Genomic DNA, 19,118 nt, shown 5'->3' with positions numbered 1-19,118 from the left:
ATCAGAACTGTATATAGTATGCTAAAATCTGTCTGACCAGTACTGCGTACCAAGATAAAATTACTGCTCTATAGCTACTAACTCCTCCTGTCTTTGTACCTCCCTGGATAGCTACAGCCGTTTTTGCTGCAGAATTGCACCAGGAACCATGTGTGCGGTTGTTTGTCCCCTCTGGCTTCCAATATTATTTTCAGTCCCTGTTTTCCAGGATATACTCCCACAAGTGTAGCGTCTTGCATTGGGCTGTAGTAAGCCACATTTTGGTTGAATGGGCCCAGCTTCCTCAAAGCCTCCCTGATCTGCACAGAAGCCTTTTGAGCTCTTCTGACAGCTCCAGTGTCTGGCTGCTTAAACTCGACAGCCAAGCGCTGTGCCTCCATGCTCCACCCCAGGCAAACACCGTGGAGACAGAGCTGGAAGCAGCATGCAGGGTGCAGGCAGAGCAAATGGGCTGCTGTGCTCCTGGTGGTGGGTCTGAGTGGGGCTGCTCTGAGGCCCACACACTTTAACACACAACACAGAGCACACCAAGGAGCCTCAGGCCAGCACTCCCGTAGCTGTGTATGAAATCCCAAGGCTTCTCCTATGGTGAATAACCTCACACTAGGCTAGTGAACAGAAGGGGCTACATGCTGATCAACCTGCAGGGGGATGTGGCATCTGCTACCTCCTGACACGTCCTTCATTGCCTCAGCCTCAGGGATGGCTGCGATCACTGACCCCTGCTGCTAGGACCCAGCCTCTCTTGGTGTGGCTTGGTCCGACCCACTGGCTCTGAGTAAGCCCTGTGTCAGATCAGTTGGAGCTTCTGGGCTTGCCTCCAGGGGAACATGCCAGCCACCCTACGGCGGTGTGCGTCGACAGACACGTGACCCCTGCCTCTGGTCGTGTGGCTGCTCCCTGGTGTTTGGTATTTCCGGCCGGTCTAAAGGCGATGGCGTGAGCTCCTTTCTCAGGCAGCAGGGAAAGGAGGAACTGCCACCCCAGCTCGGCGTGTGCCAGGCTGCCGTGTCGACGAGGGACAGCCCTGCTGGGATGCTGCAGTGCCTTGTCTTGCGGTCTCTCCGTAGGAGGCAGCACCACTTCCTTCCCCAAACGGGGCTGTCCAGCTGCCCGGACAGCCCAGAAACAGGGAGCGTTGGTCATGTCTAACCTTGATCCATGTCAGGCGCATGGGCCCAGGAAATTCAATTCAGCCTCGCTGACTTGATTTTCCAACCTGCCCAGGGCCTGCAGCACCTCCCTGCTCAAAGGCATTTTGCAATACTAACTGCTGCAGCAAAGGATGCCTTCAGGAGCTCTGTTGCCACAAGCAAAGGCCAGTCCTCCCCTGCGGGGAGCAGTGTGGGGTATTAATCCTGCCCCCTTCTAATCAGACAAGAAGCTGTACAGACAGAAGCAAAGAGCAAGCAGCGTGGGTTTAGTTCTCTTTTCACGGTTGCCTATTCTAATGCGAGAGCCAGCAAGTGGCAACGGCAGCGTCCCTGTGACCAGTGAGGCGCCCAGGACAGACAGACGGTGCATACAGAGGGGGAGGTGGCTCAGATACAGCCCTGCCAGCAGAGAGGGACGAGCAGGGCATTTGCATAGTGGCCAAACGCTTCAAAGGGGCCCAGAGCTCCTGCCCAATGCTACGGCAGCGGCATTGGCCAGAGCCCTGGGCCCCTTTGAAAGGCCATGGAAGTGCCTCTGTGTGGCTCTGAGGGATGGAAGGGGGGGGCCCAACACTGTGCTCGGGATGGTGCTAAAGGCTGGGTGTTCTTGGCCCCACCCCTCAGTTCCAGCCCCAGCCCTACCCTTTCCAGGGACACCCATCTAGCACTGCAGCCCTGACCCTGCTGCTCATATGATTTGTACAGTGGGGGTCTGAGAGAGGAGGGGCAGCTGTACTTTACCCTGTGGGTTGGGACCCCATTTTAACGGGCTCCCGGGCCTGAAATAGAAGCCCTCCCACCTGATGGTCAAAGCCAAAGGGTTCCACCTGGGCAGCAGGGCTCAGTTTACAAGCCTCTGCCTGTAGATTTTGGCTTTGTCCCCCCCCTCTGCCAGGAGTAGTGGTAGTGGCATTGGTATCCCATACCCCCAGTGGCAGGGCTTGGCTGGGCTCAGTCTTTGGTTCCTCCCTTCTGGGGGGCGCAGTGATTTTTGTTGTCAGAATGCAAAGTCTGAGAACCTAAGCTCAGGGAGACGTAGATACATTGGAGGGTCGGGATAGGGTTCAGAGTGACCGAGACAAATGGGAGGATTGGGCCAAAAGAAATTGGATGAGGTTCGACAAGGATAAGTGCAGAGTCCTGCACTGGGGAAGGAAGAATCCCAGGTATTGTTACAGGCTGGGGGGATCGACTGGCTAAGTAGCAGTGCAGCAGAAAAGGATCTGGGGATTATCGTGGATGGGAGGCTGGATATGAGTCAGCAGTGTGCCCTTGGAGCAGAGAAAGCTAACAGCATATTGGGGTGCATTAGGAGAAACATTTCAAGCAGATCTAGAAAAGTTATTATTCCCCGCTACTCAGCACTGGTGAGGCCACATCTGGAGTATTGCACCTAGTTCTGGGCCCCGCACTATGGAAAGGATGTGGATGCATTGGAGAGGGTTCAGCAGAGAGCAACCAAAATGACTAAGGGGCTGGAGCACATGACCTGTGAGGAGAGGCTGAGGGATCTGGGCTTATTTAGTTCGCAGAAGAGAAACCTGAGGGGCAATTTGACAGCAGCCTTCAACTTCCTGAAAGGAAGCTCTAAAGAGGATGGAGAGAAACTGTTCTCAATGGTGACAATGGCAGAACAAGGAGCAATAGTCTGAAGTTACAGAGGGAGAGGTGTAGGTTGAATATTAGGAAAAACTATTTCCCCAGGAGGGTGGTGAAGCACTGGAATGTGTTACCGAGAGAGGTGGTGGAACCCCCATCCTTGGATGTTTTCAAGTCCTGGCTTGACAAAGCCCTGGCTGGGATGATTTAGTTGGGGTTAGTCCTGCTTTGGGCAGGGGCTGGACGAGATGACCTCCTGATGTCCCGTCCAGCCCCAGATTCTATGACTCTATGAACCTTGCTTTGTACAAACTGTCTGCCACTGGGCAGGGGCTGCTGCCCTTCAGGCGGACTGATGGAGAAAGGTTTTGCATAACCATGCAGATCTCCTAGGAGGACAGTAACCACTCAACACACTGGTGTCCTGAATTCCAGGCACTGTCAGCTAAGAGGTTAACACCCCTGGCACCACAGCTGACACCCTCCTAATTAATTTGGCCTTTCCTTCCCAAGTCAGGAGCCCCAAGCTGCGGCCCTTGTGGACGTGCAGCCTAACAAGCCACGATGGGCATTGTTAAGAAAGTCTCTCAATGATCCTGGAGATGTTGCAGTAGAGAGCTTGCGGGTGGCTGTCCTCATCCCTTGGGAACAAGCACACAGTGGGGCTAATTAGGAGACGAACAAGGAGGAAACTTTTCCATTGCTGCTGCTAATGAACTACTGCTCAAGCCATGTTGATCTGTCTCGGCTTCTTCTTGGCCTGACATTGGTGTCTGCAGAGTCTGGGGTCAGCGTCTTGGTGCACAGCTGAAGGGCGCTGGTGAGTTCATGGGATGCTCCCGGCTCTCTCTTTACCTGAGACTGTTCCCCCGATGCATTGGTGGTAAAGAAATAAAGTCTCCAAGCTTCAAAGGCCACAAAGCTGAGCTCACTCTCCTGCCAGCCCAGAGAGAAGCAGCGACCTGAGAACTGCCGAGTATCTTCTGGGAGCTGCTGAAAGCCCTCAGCTGGTGCTGAGCACCTTGCAGGATCAAGGCCTTTGCAGGGCAGTGGGTTGGAAAGCAAGGGCACTAGATGACGCCCTAATGCCAATGCCTCACAATCCTGCCCTGCAGCTCCTCTGGCCACTCCAGTCCTAGGCCCTCCAAACATCCTCAGCCAGCATATATCACTCCTGAGCTGCTGACCCCTTTGGTACTGTGGGCCTGGACCCACAGTGCTCAGTCCTGCTCTTCAGCCTGCCTTGCTCTTCCCGTATGGATCCTCCATATCTGCACCCCAAATCCTGCCTTGGGGAAACAGCCTTTTGTTTCTCCAGTGGAGGGCCAGCTGGCCACCCTAGTCGTACGTCAGCGTCCTGGATCTCACATCCTCTGCCCCATGGCCTCCCAGTAATTGACAAGGTCGCTTAGCATTGTGTAACTGTGAGCAGACTCAAACCTGGGACCTCTGGAGCTTAGCGCAGGAGCCTCTAAAGTTGGAGCTAAAAGCCCGCGGGCTCTCAGCTCAGGCTGTAGGAACTCATTCTCTCTCTCTCGGTGTAAGCGGCGTAAATGCCACTAACTGGGTCAGTGAAGCACACCTACATGTGTAGGTTACACCCACATTGCCCATCTGTGAAATAGGGATAATGATACTGACCAGCTGTGTAAAGCACATTGAGCTTTTCACTATCAAGCAGTGAAGTGGCATTAGCCCCATTGCACAGATGGGGAAAACTGAGGCACTAAGATCTTCTGAAACAAATGAGTTGCAGAGGTCACTTCAGAGGTCAGTAGCATGTAGATTAGAACCTCTGTGTTCCAGTTTCTTCCTATCTCTGTGCCACTTCCCTGAATTAAGTCTTTGCCAGCCCCATCCAACAGCCAGCTGTTGCAACTGCAGCTAAAAATAAATGTGAGATTTTACAGGTTGGATTTTTTCTGTAAATTTACTGCAGAGCAGCTGGTAAAGGGAGCAGGAGTCAAGTTCATGACGCTCCTCATAGTGGTTGGTAAATCTTAGCTCAATAAGCTCTCCCCATGAACCTCGACCCTGACCTGCAGCCCCGTGACTGTCCCCGGTCTTGGGCCTGCTCATGTGTCTCAGCCTACCCATCCTGGTGCTGGTCTGCTGGGCCTCATGCTGGTCAGACAGTGCTTCTCGGCAGAGAGCTGTGAGCCTGCTACTGACACTGTCCTGTTAACGAGCAGCTTGCAGACTGTCATTGCTGCTCAAGCCCTGGCGCCCCACGCGGGTTGGCAATTGCTTGTGTGACACTATCCTGGCTGGTGGCCTTCCTGACCCACTCCAGGGACCTTGGCTAGCAGTGCACAGACTTTCTCTAAAGCACTGTGTTTATAGCTCAGTGGTTTGAGCGTTGGCCTGCTAAACCTGCGGTTGTGAGCTCAATCCTTGAGGAGGCCATTTACGGACTGGGGCAAATACATGCCAGGGATGGTGCTTGCCCTGCCGAGAGGGCAGGGGAGTGGACTAGAGGACCTCCCAAGGTGCCTTCCTGCTCTAGGAGATGTGTTAGTGCCAATTATAAATAAAAATTACAGTTTCTCTGCAAGTGCCCAGAGCATCACCCTCAGCTGTGATGCCCCCTCCTGGCCAAGTCTGGAAATTGCACCTTTCATTGGCCAGTGCATCACTGTCCTCAGTGTGGACCTCAACAGGTCTCTTGTGTACACGTCCTGCACCTGAGGGTTTTGCCTTCCTTACTATTCCACAGGGGCAGGGACTGGGGGCATGGGGCAGCAGGAACTGTGGGGTGTGGGGAGGCCAGCATAGCGCTCACCAGGCGGAGTGTAGTGGCATCAGACAGGTTGACACTCGGCCCCTTGTGCAGGGAGATGTAGGATGGACCTTGTGTCCTTTCCCTGCTGGCAGAGCAGAGGCCTGTCCTGTCTCATCCCACCGCTGGGTGGAGGAGTGCCGGGAGAGCCCTGCGCAGGTATCTATGCAGGGCTCAGCAAAAGGAGCCCCACTGAGGCACCATAGTACTGGGTCAAGCCCCAAAGTGGGGTAGGGGCTGATATTTTGGGGCAGAGATTTCTGACACCCTTAAGAAATGATTTGGCAGTAGGGTGGGCAAAGACAGATGCCCCCCCGTCCACCCCGTAGTGAAAAGGGTGATCGCCGTGGGCTGTGCTCTGCACAAGCAAAGTGATAGTCAGAATCCTTCAGCTGCAATCTGCAGCCCAGGTACCGGGCAGTAATGCCTCTGGTTTGTTTCTTCTGACATCTTGGCTGTGTGTACACTAGAGGAAAACTTCGATGGAACATGGTTAAGTAGGTGTCGGGAGATTATTAATGAAGTGCTGTGGTGCATACGCAGCATTGCATTAAGCTAATCTTCGGCCCTGTCAACTTTGAAGTGCCAGCTCGCTTGTAGCCATGGGTAACCCACCAGTACTTCAAAGTGCCTGGACAACTTCAAAGTCCCTTTACTCCTCAAAGTACCAGCAGGTTAGCCACGGCGACACACGAGCCAGCACTTCAAAGATGACAGGGCGGAAGATTAGCTTAATGAAATGCTGCGTACGCACCACAGAACTTCAGTAACAATCTCCCAACACACCATGCTCCCTTCAAAGTAGGGAGCTGGTGTAGACACACCCGTCACATTGAGCCCTCTTCCATTTCTACAAGTCGGTATCACACAATTGTCCCTCTGAGCTGGTCAGTTCATCATGGTGTAATATGGGGTGGAGGCAGCCTTTTTCAGGTCAGAGGCCACTAACTGGCTGCAGGGCCACACACACCGGAAGCCCGTAGAGCTACACCTATCTTATAGAAGTGGAAGGGAACCTTCAGGCTCACAGCAGGTCATCACTGGTAGATTTTTTTTAACCTATTTGCCCCAGATCCCTAAATGACCTCCTGAAGGACTGAGCGCCCAACCTTGGGTTGGGCAGGTCAATGCTCAAACCACTGAGCTATCCCTCTCACACTGCTGTTGTCCTTGACTGTAGGGGGGTCAGGGCTAGGGGCAGGGCTGGGAGGCAGGGTGTAGGAGCATGCTGGAGACAGGTGATCCGAGCAGGAGTGGGGTGCTGGAGTGGGCTGAAGATGAGGGGTCTGGGTGGCAGCGGGTACAGGAGTAGGCTGCGGGTGGAGGATCAGGTGGGAAGGGGGTGTAGGCACACTAAAATTTAAAGGACGCCAGGAAATTTTAGAGCATGTCAGGAGGATCTACTCGGGTCTCACAGTGCGCATCAAGACAAATTAGTACTCATTAAAATTCACAAGCCACCGATGAACAACTGTGTAGACACCTCCTGGGTATCTCAACCATGCCCTGAAGTGACAAGTTCTCAGAATGAGAAATTACTTCATTCTCCTTGGCCAATTACATCTCTCACCTCCTTTTAGAGACAGCAAAGGCAGGTGCTAATTGCTGCGGTGTCTGCAACAACTCGTGTTATGTCTCATATGACTGTCTGTTCCCCATCCCAGACTTGTTAGGTGGTGGCTTTAATGTTTGCTATTTAGAACAACAACGTCCCATAATACCCTGGGGAGGAGCATGATTCTTTCCAGTCTTGGGATTAAGGTATTAAGAGATAAGAAAGTTGGAACCCATTAAAAATGGCTCGAAGTTGAACTTTAATGAAAATGCATGCAGTGAAATAAATTGATCTGGGTTTCATCCAATGAAATAAAGTCTCATTCTATAGTCGAGTGGGCACAAGAGGGCAAATATCGCATGAGTCATTTCTCAGGTGGTATCGCTATTTAGGCTTTTCTACAAGGGCTCAGAGTATAACTTTAGAAATCGGAGGGAGGCTGCTGAAAGGCAATCTCAGAACACCCCTTTACATGTGTGATTGACTACTGAACAATTTTGAATTCCCCCAACCACAGAGGAAGGAAAGCCAGTGCAAACAGGTCCCGCTTAGGCAAAAAATAACCCAGTTGCACCATGATTTATTTGCATCGCAGCACACAAGCTGCAGCAGGAAGGTGTTATTTACCAGCTCCGGTAGCTGAGTGCGCAGGACCTTGGTTTGACTAAAAATAGAAGTGTAGCTTGGTTACCAGAGGCAGCAGGTAGTCATCTCAGCTATGAACTGCTGCAAGACCTAGGTATTATCCAGGAAGCTAGTCTACTCATCCACCCTCCCCTGTCTATTTTTAGACTGCTCTACTTTTCTCTGAGACATTAAAGAGCCTTTTAATGCCTGACATCGTCTCTTCAGGAAGGCACTTAGATACTCCAATGAAGCCACCTCTCAGCCTCCTTCTGTAGAGCTAAGCAGACTGGGCTCCTTTCAGTAGCTCACAAAAAAACATTTTTCTTTCACGCTCCAAACATTGGACTTTCTTCAACATCATTTTAAAATGTGGCTTCAGGACCCAATCTCAGTCTTACTGATGCACACCGCCTCCCCGCCCTACTCCTTCCTCTGCCTGTGTGTCCAACGATGGAGAGCACCGGATGGGGACGGTTGGGTTCATCCCAGTCAGTCACCTCCATCCCTGTGTGAAAGAGATGTACAGGAGTGTGTGTGTGACCTCTCCCTGTGCAAGCCTTACCGATAAGAAGATTAATACAAGACTCCAGGGATCTGCATAGTTCTGATTGGTCACCATTGAACTCACTTGAGTGCCAGTAATTTTATAAGGTGTTCCATATTCAGCCTGGGGAAACAAGGTCACCCTACCTCAGCTCCCCCTTCCAGAAGCTGCCATACAGAATGAACCTGCTTGCCCAGCACAGCCATTACCATGGCCCAGGGAGAATTTGCACATGTAACTCTAGAAAGATTCTCCATTTAAAGCACCCAAGAGCCATACCAGTGTTGTCAGGAAGATTTACTTCCATGGTGTCTTCACAGAACTCCACCATGAAGCCTCTATGAGCTCCATGCCAGTCCCGAGGCTGGATGAAGGAGGAGGGTTGGTCAGATGTGTGTCGATGCACTGACTGTCAAACAACAATATGAATGAAATCTGATGCCAGTACAACTAAATGATAAAAGATGCCGGCTGGGACGTCGCCTGGATACATGAGGTCCACGATACCAATCGAGCGATCAGGGTTGGGTCAATAAGTTGGCTACTGAAAGAAAATTACAACTAACACATATGCTATCCATTGGAACATGGAACGTCCAAACACTGTGGGCAACTGGAAAATTAGAGCTGCTTCAGAAGGAGATGGAGAGAAACCGATGCAATATACTTGGACTCACAGTGATGCATTGGACGGGATCAGGAGAGATATGCCATTGCAAAGTCATTTGGTCATGAAACGAAACGAAGCATGAAGCAGCAGTTGGATTCCTTCTTAGCAAAACAGTTAGAAGAGCATTATTAGGATACAAACTGGTGAGTGCAAGAGTGATGGTAGCGAGATTTGAAGCAAAACCATTCAACATCTCAGTCATTCAGGTGTATGCACCCACGTCGGACAGTACGGAGGAAGAGATTGGACTGTTCTATAAAGACTTGAGGAAGATGGTGGGGGAGATACTGAAGAAAGATGTGTTGATCATTGGAGGAGATTGGAATGCGAAGGTTGGAACAGATAACGAAGGTTGGGAGAGAGTCATGGGAAGGTTTGGATATGGAGAAAGAAACGAACGAGGTGAGAAACTGCTAGAGTTTGTTACAGAGCATGAGATGGAGATCTGCAACTTGAGCTTCCAACAAGAGGACTGTACGAAGTGGATGTGGTGATCAAATGACAGGAAGTCCAAGAACATGATAAATATGATTTTGATAAGAAGATGGATAACATCAGTACAGCAGTGCCAAACTTTCCAAGGAGTGGATATAGACTCAGACCACAGTCTAGTGATTGCAAACATCAAGATAAAACTCCAAAGAAAATGTAAGACAGTTTAAGAAAAGAAGAGATGTGGCGAAGCTATGTGAGGAAGAAACAGGGAATGCATACAGAGCAGCGCTCGAAGAGAAGATTAAGAATATTGCCATAGAGAAAGACCTAGATAAGAGAGTTGCAGGGACAGGCATCGCTGTACAAGAGACAATTGAGCAGACTGTTCCAGAAGAAGAAAAGATCAATGAGAAGTATATTACCCAGGAGACACTGAAGTTGGTTCAAGAGAAGAGAGCGTTGAAGATCAGAAGAGATGTCTCTGAGATGGTAGAACAGCAATATAGGGTGAAATGCAATGAGGTAGGGAAAGCAGCCAGAAAGGATAAGGAGAAATGGTTAGAGGAACAATGTGAAGATATAGAGAGGTATTACAGTGAGTGTAAGACCAGGGAGGTGTATAAAACAATTAGGAATATTAATAGGAAATGGCAACCGAAGCAGATGGCGATCAAAGATGAAAACGAAGAAGTGCTCATGAACAGGGAGAAGATTGTGCAGCGATAGATGAGATATTGCACTGATCTATACAAAGCACAGTTGGACCCGAGTGTCTCAGAGAGACTTGAAGAGCTGAAAGAGATATCTCCACTGAGCATCAAGATCGACACCAATATTTCAAAGGAGGAAGTAGAAAAAGCAGTGAAACAACTAAAGAACAACAAGAGCCCTGGAAATGATAAGATCACAGGAGAGATGATCAAATACGGTGGAGAAGACATGACTCAGGAAATACACTGATTATGTAACATAGCATGAAAAGAAGGGAAGGTGCCTGAGGAATGGACAAGATCTGTGCTAGTGACAATACCCAAGAAAGGAAGTACATTGGAGTGCAAGAACTACAGAACAATTGCCCTAACGAGTCATCTGGGCAAAGTGCTGACGTTGATACTGATATGCAGGGAGTTGGGAAGTTGGTTTAAAACAAGTAGACAAGGAGATCCAATATTGCCAAGTATCTTCATCGCACATCTGGAGAGAGTAATGGACAAGATCAAGGAAGAGGTAGAAGGGATATCTGTGCATGGGAAAAGAATTAACAACTTGAGGTTCATGGATGATGTAGTCATCATTGAGGAAGATGAGAAGCTAGTGAAAATGGTGCAAGTGTTAAATGAAGAAGGGAAGCGGCATGGACTGATTATGAACATCTATAAAACAAAAACAATGGTATCTGGAGAAAAGGAACTAGGAAGGCAGATTAGTGTTGATGGTATTGAACAAGCAAATGTAGAGAAGTTCACATACCTGGGGTGCAACATAACGCATGATCTAGACCATAAGAAGAAAATAACGACTAGAATAGCGAAAGCAAGAACCACTTTGAAGGCAATAGATAAGATCAGGAAAAGCAAAGCAATTAGCTTAAGAATGAAGCTGAGCATCTTGAAAATGTGTGTATTCAGCAGCATGTTGTATGGATGCGAGACATTGGTGATAATGAAAGATTCAAAGAGAAGAATATTGGCATTCGAAAGGAGTGTTATAAAAAGATTCTGAGAATAGGATGGATGCAGAAGGTCACCAGTGAGGAACTATATAGAAAGATACAGTTGAAAGAGAACCTGCTGTAGAAGGTTATAAAATGGAAGCTACAACTATTTGGGCATATTTGCAGAATTAACGACGAATGAAAAATCAAGACCCTGGTATTCGGCTTAGTGGACGGTTTGAATAGGAGAGGCAGACCCCACAGAGAGTGGACAGATGATATAGCAGACTGGTGTGGAGCTCATCTACAGAAACTAAACCACTCTGCACTGGACAGGGAAAGATGGAAGGAAATAGTGAGAGGGGCATCAGAAGCCAATGGGCACTGAGCTCACGGTTATTGATGATGATGATGATGATGATGTCCTCACAGGTCTCTGGCTCCGATGATGATGATGAGCAGCAGGCTGCTTGTGCGTGGGCTCAATGGCGCGGGCCCAATGACCACAGCAGACCCTGAGAGGGCTCCCAAAGACCACAGACCAGATTAGGATCAAAGGTAACAGGTTGGGTTTATTGTTGAGTACAATAACAGTCATCAGGAGACTTGACTGAACCACTGCACATGTGAGCTTGCCACAATGGAATGACTTAGTCAATGGGAAACTTCCACTGCTCCCGAGGTCATACAAAGACAGTCCCCCCAAGACACCACTTTTTATATAGATACAAACCAATTGCACCACACTGCTGATGTATCAGGTTGCCACCTTCTGATCTTGTCAAGTCACCACCCATCAGCCGGTACCTCTTGATTTGATTAGATCATCTCTATCCATCATGCTGTTATTTTAGACTCATTCATGAACCTGGCTCTGTAACTTTGAGGAGTGGGTACCAAGGTCTTTTTAACGAGCTGGTGGCACCTTGTGATTTCATTTTATGACTGGCACCAATTATTGTTCTACACCTGGGCCAATTACCAATTAGTGTTTGCACTCTCCACCCTGTTTGTGCCAACTTCTCTTGGCATGGGCCTGCCTCTCTCTCATGGCTTAGCTTTGCTTTACGTTAGTTATGTTTTGTCCACTGTTCGGTCGGCCTCAGGCCTCAGACCAGGTCTGTGCTCCATGGGCTTATGTTTTAGGCCTTCATGCTACTACAACCAGTACTCAGGTAGGAATCCTCATGACGGCGAAATGCCTGCACGCTCAGTGGGACAAGTAGCAATGTATTTGAAAGACCGGGGAGGCTGGGATTGGTGTGTCTTGGCTCCGTGGGGGGAGTGGAAAGAGGTAGAGGGAAGGTTACCAAAGGGGTGGAACCTCAGGGGTGGAAGGGGAAGGGCTAGGGCTTGCCTTCTCTAGCTGCAGTTGCACCTGGGTTCACTCAGTACACACCGCTAAATCTAGGCACGCAAACGCTGTTAGTGAAACTGCCCTGTCCCAGGAGACCGTCTTGGTTATGACAATCTTGAGGCCTACTGAGATGAAAGAGGACTTCTCCTGTGGCCTAGGCTGTCCATTACAGCCGTAACCCATTCTTGAAGATGGTTCCTGAATGGCAGAACTTGTTTGGGATCCATCCCTTTGTTAAAAATTTGCCTGATTCCAAAGGCTGCTCTGCTCTGACCTCACACCCCTCAGTCTGCCTCACGCCCTGGCCTCAGGACATGTCATGCAGAGTCACTGGTGCTAGTGTGGGGGTTGGCCTTTTACTTCGGTGTCTCATTCCCTGAATTGCACACATGAACAGAGTTTGGCTCTCGTCTCCCATTGGATTTACAAGACTCCGTGTCCACTTACCCCAAGGGAAAACTCCTGATTTGCGCAGCTGGTTGGGGGAGATGAATCGAGCCCTCAGATGCTCATTGTGTCTCAAAGCCAACATGGCAGAGCAGTGGTCAAGTACGTGAGAATTACGACTTTCCGCTTCCTGCTCCAACCACCCCTTTCTCCCCCATTTCCACAGGGATTCCCAGAACTCCCTGCATAGATCCAGCTCCTATTCTGCACACTACTTCTGTTAACCCCCAGCTCCTGGGGCCGCAGAAAGGTTTGAATATGGGATCTCAACCGCTAATAGTCCGAACCTCAACCCTGTCATCTAAGGGCGTGCCTGGTGGGTTGCAGCAAGTAAAAGAATGAAATGTCTATCAAGTCCCATCAGTAGTTATTTTAGAGCTAGCGTGTGTGTCTGTACATTCTTATTTTGGACTAACAATGCCCAGACACATGCCTGCATCAAAGTAACTGATGGTGGGAATCACAACCCATTTGTTTATTTCACCTGCAGCTACCATGCGTGGAGAACCACAGGAGTTGGAATGATGGGTGTGGGGTGGGGGGGGCAGGAGGAGGCATAGCAGCGGCTCCCTGCTTGAACTGGTTTCCATTATAAACAGGAGTAACAGTTTGGTTCATTGTCTCTCAGCACCCCCATTGTTTCAGCTCCCTGTGTTGCTCAAGGGGTGGATTCTTCATACCCTGGAGTGACAGAGTTATGCCGAGGTAGATCTGCAGGGTGGAGCTGAGCTACCTCTTCCTTCTCACATTCATTAGGCTCCCTCCAATAGGCCCCTTCTTCTCCGCTCCAGATGAGATTGTCCTGGGGCTCTTTGCTTGGCATTACCCCTAACAAGGCTGCCTACTGCCTCCCATAATATATGAACATAGCATGCACCGATTCCCTTTGGAGACCCATTCATGGGTTGGGTTCACATAACCCTGAAGGGCTCTGGCACTCCTTTACCCAAGATAGCTCTGTCTTCCCTATGTCCCACTATAGCGGTCAGGGTCACCTGGGTTGCCCTTTGGCTCCTGGAGTTTCGTTCCCCAGCATACAGGTCTGGCCATTCTGAAGGTGGCCCCTACTTGGTGGAGTCTCTCTTTTTCATGCACTGCCAGAATCCCCTAGTGGTGACCTCTAAGGCACAAGGAAAGGTACATGTTTGCGGTCCGGCCTGAATAATTATGGGAGACCTTTACAAGTATGCTTATTTTTAAATTACTTGACATTGCTAACTAAGGGACAGCTATTTCACCAAGTGTGATGGCACTTAGCTACCTCAGTGTTGGTTTCAGAGTAAAAATAACCAGCTGTCAAACATCTGATTCTCCGACCCTGTCCCACACTGTCTCCAGAGCCCCATTGCACAGTGGGGTGTAAACAGGCCTCTTGGGAACTTTGTGATCCACACACTAAGGCAAGCCCAGGCTCAGACACTCAGGTGCAGAGGGAAGGAACAATTAAATGTATCCTCTGCTCTCTTCAGCTATGGCTGCACAGACTGGTTTAACTGAATAAAAATATTAAATATGTGGAGATACACACCTCCTAGAACTGGAAGGGACCTTGGGAGGTCATCTAGTCCAGTCCCCCGCCTTCCTGGCAGGACCAAGCACCATCCCTGGCATCTATTTGCCCCTGATCCCTACATAGCCTCCTCAAGCAGCTGCACTGCTCTAAACCGACTGGAAGGCCCCGCGTCGATGCCAGAAAGACGGTTAACTCAGAGAGAGCTGAAAAGTTCAGAGCGACCCTGGAGGAGAATCTGTGCAGCAACCCTGGGGGTGCTGATGTGACATCCAGATGGCAGCATCTGAGGGATACAATGTACAACATGGCCTTGTTGGTGTTTGGAAGAAGAGCTAGAAACACAAATGACTGGTTCGAAGCTAACTCCGATGACATGATTCCAGCCATCAAAAAAAGCGCGCTGCGCTCCTGGAGTACAAACGTTTGCCAAGCCAGAATACCCTGCAAGCGCTCAGAGCAGCCAGAAAAACAGTACACCAGACGGCCAGGCGCTGTGCCAACAACTACTGGCTTGAGCTATGCAGCAGCATCCAGACCAGTGCCGACTTTGGTAACCTCAGGGGAATGTACGAGGGCATCAGGAAGGCATTAGGACCCACCCAGAACAAGATGGTACCTCTGAAATCCAAATCTGGTGAAGGGATCACTGACAAAGCCAAACAGATGGAGCGCTGGGTCGAGCACTACCCTGAGCTGTACTCATGCGAGAACGTTGTGGTTGACTCAGCCCTCGATGCTGTCGAACTCTTACCAGTAATGGACGAACTGGACCAGGAACCAACTGTGGATGAAGTGAAGAAAGCCATTGACAACATTGCAGTAGGAAAGGTCCCAGGCCAGGATGGTATACCACCAGAGGTAATCAAGTGCGCTACGGACACCCTCCTGGAACCCCTACATGAGCTACTGTGCCTCTGCTGGAGAGAGGGAGACGTTCCACAAGACATGCGCGATGCTAACATCATAACCTTGTATAAGAACAGAGGAGACAGAAGCGACTGCAACAATTACCGTGGAATCTCCCTCCTAAGCATCACTGGTAAACTGTTCGCTCGCGTCATCCTCGGCAGACTCCAGAAGATTGCTGAGAAGGTGTATCCTGAATCACAGTGCGGATTCCATGAAGAGAGATCTACCGTTGACATGGTCTTCTCTCTGAGGAAGCTGCAGGAGAAATGCAGGGAGCAGAGGAAGCCACTCTATATTGCCTTCATCGACCTAACCAAGGCCTTCGACTTGGTCAGCAGAGATGGACTGTTCAAACTGCTCCACAAGATAGGATGTCCGCCACGGTTACTCAAGATGATCCAGTCTTTCCAGGAAGACATGAGAGGAACCGTCCAACATGATGGCGCATTATCAGATGCTTTCAGCATCAGGAGCGGCATCAAACAAGGATGCGTGCTTGCTCCGACACTGTTCGGGATCTTTGCACTCCTCCTTAAACACGCCTTTGGATCTTCAACAGAGGGCATCTTTTTGCACACAAGATCTGACAGGAAACTGTTTAATCTTGCAAGGCTGAGAGCTAAATCTAAGGTGTGGGAAGTCCTCATCAGAGAGATGCTGTTTGCAGATGACGCTGCTGTCGTGTCACACACAGAAGACCAGCTTCAGAAGCTGCTGGATTGGTTCTCCAAAGCGTGCAAGGACTTTGGGCTCTCCATCAGCCTAAAGAAGATGAACGTACTCGGTCAGGATGTTGCTGAATCCCCATCAATCAGCATTGACAACTATATGTTAGAGGTCGTCCACGAGTTCGTTTACCTCGGGTCCACCATCACTGACACCCTGTCCTTGGAGACTGAGCTAAATAGGAGGATCCGTAAAGTAGCTACAACTCTGTCCAGACTCAATGAGAGAGTGTGGAATAACAACAAGCTGTACACACACACCAAAATGCAAGTCTACAGAGCCTGCATCCTCAGCACCCTCCTTTACGGCAGTGAGACTTGGACCCTGTACACCCGCTAGGAAAAGAGGCTGAATGTCTTCCACTTACGCTGCCTCAGGCGCATCCTTGGAATATCGTGGAAGGACGGAGTGTCCAACACTACCGTCCTTGAGCAAGCTGGAATCCCAACTATGCACACCCTCCTCAGGCAGCGGCGGCTCCGCTGGCTTTGCCATGTCCACAGGATGAATGATGGAAGGATCCCAAAAGACATCCTGTATGGCGAGCTAGCCTCTGGCAAAAGACCTCCCGGACGCCCCCAGCTGTGCTTCAAAGATGTTTGCAAGAGAGACCTCAGGGAAATAGACATCAAGCCAGACAGCTGGGAGGAGCTGGCAGATGATCGCAGCAGATGGAGGCAGGAACTATACAAGGGCCTTCAGAAGGGTGAGTTGAGGATCAGACAGCTAGCAAAGGAGAAGCGAGCCCACAGAAAGCACAGCAAGGCCCTGCCAGACACCCATTACATATGCAACAGATGCAGCAAGGACTGTCACTCTCGTGTGGGTCTTCACAGTCACAGCCGATGCTGCAAATGAGGATGCCAAACGGAACTACGAAGGGCGCAATCCATAGTCTACGTAGACTGAAGGATGCTACTACTATACTGGTCCTGCTTTAGGCAGCAGGCTGGATTCAATGACCTCCTGAGGTCCCTTCCAGACCTCGGATTCTATGATTCTATGGTTAAATTACAGCTGAATAACAGCACAAAACACTGACAGCCAGGACTTGTAGCTGGAAACAAACTTTACAGGATTACGGGAAAATTTAGCCACAGCCATGATAAGTGGTTGTCTGCCTAATTAAAATCATGCCAGATTATGGATGTTGCTGGACAAGTTCTGGATGAGAGAGGTTCAAGCTGTAGTTGAAAATACAGACCAAATTTATAAGCTTGTGGAAAGGTTTTCAATGCCCAGCCGGCGGTCTCTTTTGACGAACACCCTCTAGGAGAATGAACTAAAGCTTGATAGATATAGATGATGGCCCTGGGGTTAGGCAGCTTGCTTAGGACTTAGAGAACCGCACTTCAACTCTTTCCTCCACCATCAACTATGCGCATAAGCATGGACAAGTCACTGAGGGTTTGTCGCGAGATCACATGGACACAACGTCCCTTCCATCTATCCCGAAATCAGTCGGACTTGTATCAGCAAGAACTCAGGGACCTGGGCAGGCTTCCCTTTAATTTCTTCTATCCATGGAAGCAATACATTTTGTTATGTGCACTAAATCATAAGGGGATGTGCACCACCAATGGACACGCATGCTGCCAGCTGGGGGCGCTCTGCTAATCAGCTGGGCAGCACCTGAATCTCTCCTGGGTGGCCGCCCAAATGCTCAGCTTAGAGGGAACACTGGACCTGGGCCCTGCCTGAGGGGTGACTCGGAGCCTGCCACGACTTGGGTCAGAGGATGGTTATCTTTGCCGTGTAGACGCAGCTCAAGCCTCAGCCCTGGGGCAGAAGGTCTGTGCGGTGTTGTCATGGCTCCTTCCCTGCTCTAGCAAGATAAATGCAGAAGTGGGGGCCAGCAAAAGTACCTCCAAAACCTTATCTGCCAGGTGTTGGTATAAACTCCCCTCCCAAAATCCTAAAAACCCTTAGAATTTGGGGATAAAATTTGCTGCCACCACCCAAGTAATAATAAGGAAAACAGGGAGAGATTACCTGGGCAATCTCAGCCCCAAAAGTAAAAACCAGGACACAAACATTAACCGATACCAGGTTAATAAAAAGAAAAAGAGAGAATTTTTATTATTACAACAATATTCGTGTTGCAAACCCCATGACTAGCTGGAAGAGTCACAAAGTAAAACACGTGGGGAGTCTCCACCATGGGCCTAGAACTTAGTTACAAGGAGAGTAAAAGAACATTTCTAAAAAGTGCCCAGACACCAGATCCCACTTCCCACACCATAAAACAACAAAGCCTAATGGATCTATCTCAACTTTACCCTATTTACAGAAGATGGGGGGGTCTGTTCTTGGAGGGAGATATTCTGTGTCTCTCTCCCTCATGGCTGGAAAGAAGGGGAAAAAAAACCAGAGAACAGAGGAAGGAGGAGCCAAAATTCAATTCTTACCTACATTTCTATAGGCCAACCCCACCTGGCTAAGGAGGTTAACCCTTTTACTCCCAGGCTGCTGGCTAACCCTGACGATCATGACAGGTGTGGTATGGACATGCTTGTACTGCTGTGAGACCCAAGTCCGCCATTCGTAAGCCTGGCCTGAGATGTGCCTGTCATGGGTGGTTGGGGGTTTACACAGGCCTGCCTCAGTGTTGGGGGGAGCTGACAGAACAGCCAAGCCCCAGGACTGGAGGTGGGGGGTAGCTCTTTGCTCCCACAAGGTGTGGGGCCTCGGGTGAATGGGCTAGGACAGGGACTCAGCACTACCCAGACAGTGCTGTGCCAGCCCTTAGCGCCACCCAGGGCTCCAGCAGCAATTTCGAAGACTCAGGGCCCCCGACCACCGTTGCGACCACAGTAACAGCAGCCAGGAGCCCTGGGCCCCAGAGCAGTTGCCTCCTGCCAGGGGTTCTATTTGGAGGCCTCCCTTTTGAGTTTGCTATGAGTCTGTGACAAGTAAGGGGATGATCCTGCTTTGGGCAGGGGGCTGGACTTCTGAGGTGCCTCCCAGCTATAGGCTTCTATGATTCTATAATGAACTAATTATGTCTCCCTGCCCCACACTGGGTATATTCACTCAGCTGCCTCCTTCCCCTCACCTTCATCCCCACATCTGTCCCTTGCCCTCCTCTCCCCTCTGCTCCTTCTGAAGCTCTGAGGGGTTGTACAGAGCCAGAGCGTTTCCAGAGCCCG

At 50.0% G+C, this 19,118-nt stretch overlaps 1 protein-coding gene across 1 annotated transcript in view; it reads right to left on the bottom strand.

Annotated features, from left to right (window-relative positions):
- Positions 1 to 19,118, bottom strand: part of LOC142015166 (olfactory receptor 5G9-like) — a 138,085-nt gene that overhangs the window by 113,604 nt on the left and 5,363 nt on the right. The window lies entirely within an intron of this gene.

Source organism: Carettochelys insculpta, chromosome 6, assembly GCF_033958435.1.
Source record: "Carettochelys insculpta isolate YL-2023 chromosome 6, ASM3395843v1, whole genome shotgun sequence".
In the NCBI taxonomy this organism is placed as follows: Eukaryota; Metazoa; Chordata; order Testudines; family Carettochelyidae; genus Carettochelys; species Carettochelys insculpta.
Note: the sequence above shows the minus strand (reverse complement) of the source record. Positions and strands in the feature narration are given on the sequence as shown.